The sequence below is a fragment of the Drosophila innubila genome (assembly GCF_004354385.1).
Source record: "Drosophila innubila isolate TH190305 chromosome 2L unlocalized genomic scaffold, UK_Dinn_1.0 4_B_2L, whole genome shotgun sequence".
NCBI lineage: Eukaryota > Metazoa > Arthropoda > Insecta > Diptera > Drosophilidae > Drosophila > Drosophila innubila.
Genome location: NW_022995372.1, coordinates 21,864,095 through 21,870,584, shown reverse-complemented (window position 1 = coordinate 21,870,584; position 6,490 = coordinate 21,864,095).

The window sequence follows — 6,490 nt, the reverse complement described above, 5'->3', positions numbered from 1 at the left end:
CATCAATAATGACGACAAGGACGACAAGAAGAAAGGAGGAACGAGAGGAGCGGATGGTGTATGCGGGAATATGGATATGGATGTGAACGTGAACGTGAATGTGAATGTGGACTGGGACAAGATGATGATGATGACCATGATCGATGATTGGCCTTTTTTGTGGCAGACGCAGACGTTGAGTGACGATTGCTGAGCAACGGACCTCGAACCATAAACTATGTGCAGGCACTGTGACCACACCCATTGACAGACAGACAGCCAGGCAGTCGAACAGACTGACAGACGGACAGACGGACAGACTGACAGACGAACAGAGGGACATGTGCAATGTGCAGCGATGGCAACAATTATTTGCGGAGAATCACAACACCACACAAATGTATCCATGGAATGGCCACTTGATTGATGGGCTCAATAAATTGCACGACGAGCGCATTGTGAGTGTTATTCATGTTGTTTTTAGTGTTGTAGCTGTAGCTGTAGCTGAAGCTGAAGCTGAAGCTGATGATGTTGTTGTTATATGTGACTGGTGTTCTTGTTGTTGTTGTTTTTGTTGTTGTGCCTGTCACAGAGCCGCAACAGAGCAGAGCATTCAAAAAGAAAGGTGACAGTCGAGAACGGAACAGCTTTCGACGCAATTAGATCATTATGTAGGCTGGCTTTACTGTACGAGTATGACACTGCATGCAACGAGTATGTAGCAGTCAGCTTCTCGTTTATTTTCTTAACTCCAGCCAACATTACGTCTCAGGTTATTAAAGTATGTTATCTAGTTTTAATTTTAGATAGTAAGCAAATGGATAGCTAATAAACTATTATGATTTTAAGGATTATTATCAAAATAAATAACAAAGCCTTCAAAAATGTTCTTCTCTTTGAGTGAAATTTTATATTTAAGGAGAAATAATAAATTATTATGATTATATTGAACAACAAAGTTTCTATATTAAAATAAAAAATTATTAAAATATAGTGAAATATATACTTAGTATATATTTGTATATATCTTAAAAGAGTCCTACATTCCTATCGCTTTATTCTTAGACAAATGATAATCTTGTGCCTAAGTTGTTGTCCATTAAATTCAAGATATTTGTTTATAAAATTTTTAAGATTGTATTTATAATTTTTTTTTTAATTTCACGGCTGAAATGATTTGCTGTCAGCTGAATTTAGTGATTTATGTACGAAAATATTTTGAAAGTAAAGATCTTAGGTAGATAGACTTTTCCTTCCTCGTATATTCTATATATTTTCCGCCTCAGTTGTCCGTTTGTTTCTAAAACAAAATTATGTGTTAATCTAATTTGATTTGTCATTTTCACATGATGTGACTTTTATTTTTTTTTTTGTCGTTTGTTGTTTGTTTATTTTTATTTTTTTTCGTGTGGCCTTCTCCTCAATGAAATTATCTTGTGCTCTGATGTGATGTATGGTAAACAAATGTTTTCTTGACACATTTATTTGTTTAATGAGACGTTGAATAATTAGCTGGGATATACAAGCCAAATGACTTAAATAGTGATTTCATATACTACAAACGTACATGCATACTTCTGTAGATATAAGTAAATATATATACTTTATAAGGCTGCTTCATACATCGTTTGGTACAACAACAATTTATAAATTATGATTGACGACTCGTCGCTGAATTGTGTGACCCGTAATAAGTGCCCTCTCCCCTCTGCTCCCTCTCCGCTCTTACCTCTCCTCTCCTCCTTCTTCCATAGGCTCCACATAGTTATTGCCTGGTATTTTTCTGTATTTTTGTGCGGCGCTTTTTGCTCTGCTCTGGTCATTATGGCTGACAGCGAGCCTTCAAAATGAAGAGTTTAGATTGATGGCCACACATCAGTCAACGAGGTAGAGACAACGAATAAAAAACAAACAGTAACTCAAATCAAATTGGCCACACTGAAACTTGTATACCCTAAGTGAACTAACAGGCAAGGTATTTTAAAACTGTAAACAGTTTTGCGGAGATAATAAATGAAAGAGAATTGTACTTGAATACAGATAAAAAATATTTTATAAATTGCAATAGTAATATTGGCGTTTATATTCATATTCGAGTTAACTTTAGATATATTCACTATACCCTTACACTGAATAGGGTACAACATACTCCAAAGAACTCAAAAGTCTGAGGAGATTCTCCTGTGGTTTGTCCAGTCGTCGCCTGTTGACATGTCACTAATTTCTGGTTCTCTAAGCTCTTTTTTCCCTTTTTTTTCGGCTGCAAATTTGATTTTTTCCTTGGGCTAGACCCAACGATGATTGATGATTGATGTGTTTGCTGCATGGCAAAACCCTTCTTCTGGCTGGTCTCTCGAAACATATTTTATGTGGAAATGTCATTTGAGTTTGGCAAAATATTAATCATCATGCAGCGAGTTTTGGTTGGACGTTGCCATGTGATAAATGAAATGTGCTCGTAAAGGTTTCGGGGTAATTAGTGAGGGGATGAGCTAAGCATAATGTATGCCCCATAATGATGTGCAACAGTTTCGTGGCAAGGCATAGAGGGGAAGGGAGAAAAAGACAGAGAGATAGAGAGAGAGAAATTAAATATGATAAAAGACCCACACACTGTCTGTCGGCATAATTAAGTATGACATGCAAAAGTATGAATTATCACTGAGATGTCAAAATGTCACAGCTGGCGAAGACAGAGACGGCGATAAAGATTGAGGCGAAGAAGCAAGCGGAAGGCATAAATAAGATACAAGACGAGGCCGGAGACAGAGGAAGATACAAAAAGAGACGAGAGCAAAGCATAGCTGACAAACGAACGCCGCGTGTGGGATTAACTGACTCGAAAATTTATGATATGAAAAATGACTTGTTACTGAACACAGAGAGAGACAGAGAGCGAAAGAGAGCTAAAGACAGAAAGCGAGAGAGAGAGAGGGAGAACGATTACTTTGTATATTACTTATTTGCTTGTGTATCGTCTCTGCATTCACATCGAGAAATTTGTTGCTTGAACAAATTTTCTAAAGTCTGTGCTGAAAAATTAATGTGCCCAACTGTCATTGCAATGACAGAGATGTACCGGAATGGAATGGAATGGGATTGGGATTGAGATTGAGTATGGAAATGGGAATGGAATGGGTTGTCGCTAAGCGAGGGGCGTGAGGGTTGCCCTGGCTCTGGATGTTGTGAAAGCTTATGATAAATGATTTTGAAATGTGACAAAATGCTTACGAGTGGGATTAACAAGACGTTGTCAACGACGATGATGATGATGATGATGATGCTGGCTGAATAAAGGATATTTGTAGGTTGCGATGGGTTGTTAAAGAGTTGTTGTTGCTGTTACCCAAAAAAGGGGGCCACAATCTCGGTTGGGATTATGCTGATTATTGTAATGAAGTTGTTGTCTGCCTTCAACCGAGCTCTCTTCGAGCACAAAGCAGAGCAATAATCTCTTCATTAATATTCGAAAATATGTACATACATACATATACAGAACTTGAGCCTTGAGAGATCACATGTTCAATCAATCAGCGGCATTTCAAAAGCGAATATGTAGTCGCCTCATAAATCCATTTGAAAACCATTTCGAAAGCATTTTGAATACTTTACCCAGTCGCGACATCGTCTATCACATTGGTCAAGTGGGACAGCGACAGCACGAGGCAATCAATCGATGGACGAAGCGTCGATCAGTCGCGATCAATCGATCCCCATCGTGCCATCAATCTTGTTAGTTTTGACGCATTTTTAGGTAGCAGCCACAAAATTGAAAGGCGCATTGCAGCGCCATATTGGCAGGTTGTCAGTTTGTCCGTTTGTCAGTTTGTCAGTGAGTCAGGTTGCCAGTTTTCGAGAGTTGAGAGCTGTTGCCGATCGTTGAGTCGATCTTGGCAGGGTAAAGACATCATCAGTCAAATGGCGCGACAGGGTCAATTGAGCTTGGCAGCTGCTTGATTTATGGATGTAATGTAACTATAACCACATGGAAAGGTTTATAAATGCACCGTAAATACGACACGACACGGCACGTTGCAACACGTCACGACACGACAGCAGGCGTCGCGAGGCACTTGTGAGACCCACTCGATAAAGATAATCATTCCATAGATCTAAACACAATCCATCATACAATTAAATGTATCGACAATGTTATTAACGGAACTATGACAGTGTCAGTATTCCCCATATCCATCTCTTTCCCACCTCATATCCCTCTGTTCCCTCTATATAACTTGAAACTCTCCGGGAGTGTTGTCTTATTGCATTTGACAAGTTGGTAAACACTGATTATATGGCATACGAGGGTGGACTAATAAGTCATTAAAAAAAGTTAGAAACTGAACTTTTTTGAACGGAGTTGAATTTATTACTCAATATGATATTTTTTTTAAGTATTTTCTTTATCGCGGGGGTTTCTCGATTTCTTTGTGGTTTCGAAATAAAAAGATTGGTAAATGTCCTCAGCACAGTCATTTATTCACAGATAACCTCTTCAATTTAGTGAATAGTGTATATGTCCAGAGTCAATCAGAGAATCAATTTCAATAAAATGTACTACAGGAAAGTTGATAGATTTCACTAGTTAACTTGTTTTAAAATATTTGAGTTTTTCTACATAATTTAAATGACTAGTGACTAGTCACTCTACCCTCGTTTACCTTGCGACACTTGTCCAAGTGAAACAGTGCATGTATTTTTTTTTTTGAACTGACCAAAGGGGGCCTTAGGAAAGGGTAAGGTACGGAGGAGTTGAAGCAAGAGAATTAGCGCCACACCTCCCTCTACCTCTACCTCTATATCCCTCTCTGTCTCTCTTTCTCTTCTTGTTTTTGTACACATTTCGTTTGTACATATAAATCAATTAATTTAAACTGTCGGGCAGCTGTCAAATTGTTGCTACCGGGAGCGTTTGTCTCGTTTCAGTTTCGGGGTACGATTTGGGGCTGGGGATCGGTTCCCGCTTGAGGAGATGTGTGTACTGAGACGAAGATGGAGACAGAGACAGAGACTCACACAGCGAGACTTGGCAGGCAATGGCGACATGTCGAGATTTACTGAGTGATTGACGACTTTATGTGTCATTAAATACCGTTAGCAGCAACTGGCGTTGGTGTTGTTGTCGTTGTTGTTGTTGTTGTTGTTGTTGTGCTCGTTGCATTTGAGTCATTTTTCATGCCATGTTGCTTAGTGAAAGTCGTTCGAGTTGCTTTGAAGACTTGTGCTGCTTGTCGTTTAACAATGTTGTTGTTGTTGTTGTGCGTTGTATGTTGTGTGATTAGCGGCAATTAAACACCAACTGCGTGGGCGGCCATAACTAGCAAATGTTGCTTATCGGGTATGTGTATCGGGTCTTCAAACTTGAGCACTTTGAGCAATACATATAAAAATTCGAATTAATTGAATCGGCCAAGCAAAAGCAAAGCGATTATCAGAGTTTGATAAACTAGAAGATACTCATTATTCAATGGAAAATAAGTAAAATTTATGTTCAATGAACTATTTTACTAAATGCAGCAGCAGTAAGCGCTAATTATACCCTGTCCTCAATAAAAGAATTTTCTTAACAAAATCCTTATATTTCCAAATATAACATTTAAGTCCTGCTTAACTAGTATTAGTTAAATACTATAAACTAAAGTAAATTAATCCTAAATTTATATCTTAAATTATAGTATATTTAAATTAATTTAATTAAATAAGCAGTTTATACAATTTTTTACACCTGATTTATAAATAAATATATGAAACGAGAATATGTTCCACAAGAAGATTTTGTTTATATTTTTCGAAATGAAGTTTTTGTAAAATTTTTAGTTATGATAATAATATTTAATTTAATCGGTTTTAAGATTTTAAATTATACCAATAAAATTATTCACTTTTATAATAATATGCTTAAAGTGATTTTATGAAATCTTGTTTATCACCTGTATTATTTCACACTTTGGAACTATATTATATCGATATATATTAACCTATATTAACCTGTATAACCGTATATGCAGACAATTTAATATTTAATTGAATTAAAATCCGAATGCACATCTCAATAACTGACTCTTTTGCATGCAATGCCAAAAAAAATCAAAATTAAATCGGACTTGCTATGCTAATAAAATGAGAAAATCGAGAAGGGAAAGAAAATAAAGAAGGAGAGAAAGGAGAAGAGAAGCTTTAATGGGACTGAAATTCTTTGCCGACTTTTGTGCCATCAAATTGAATTGAAATCGCATTTGTAGCATTTATGACAGACTCCTATTAACTGGCTGTTCAGTTCAGTTGGGTTGAAAAAGCCACTTGATGTGGCATGTGGCATGGTAACAATAAAAACGAATATTCTCGAAAATCCTCGTGTGTGTGTTTGTGTGGCAATGTTAAGTGGCAAGTGGTGCACTCAACTAGCAGCTTATTAGCAAACTTTCTCATTGGATTATATAGTTGAATATTATAATAATCGAGTTAGATTCTCGTTTGTGCCGTGTGCTGAAAGGAGAGGGGAGGAGGGGAG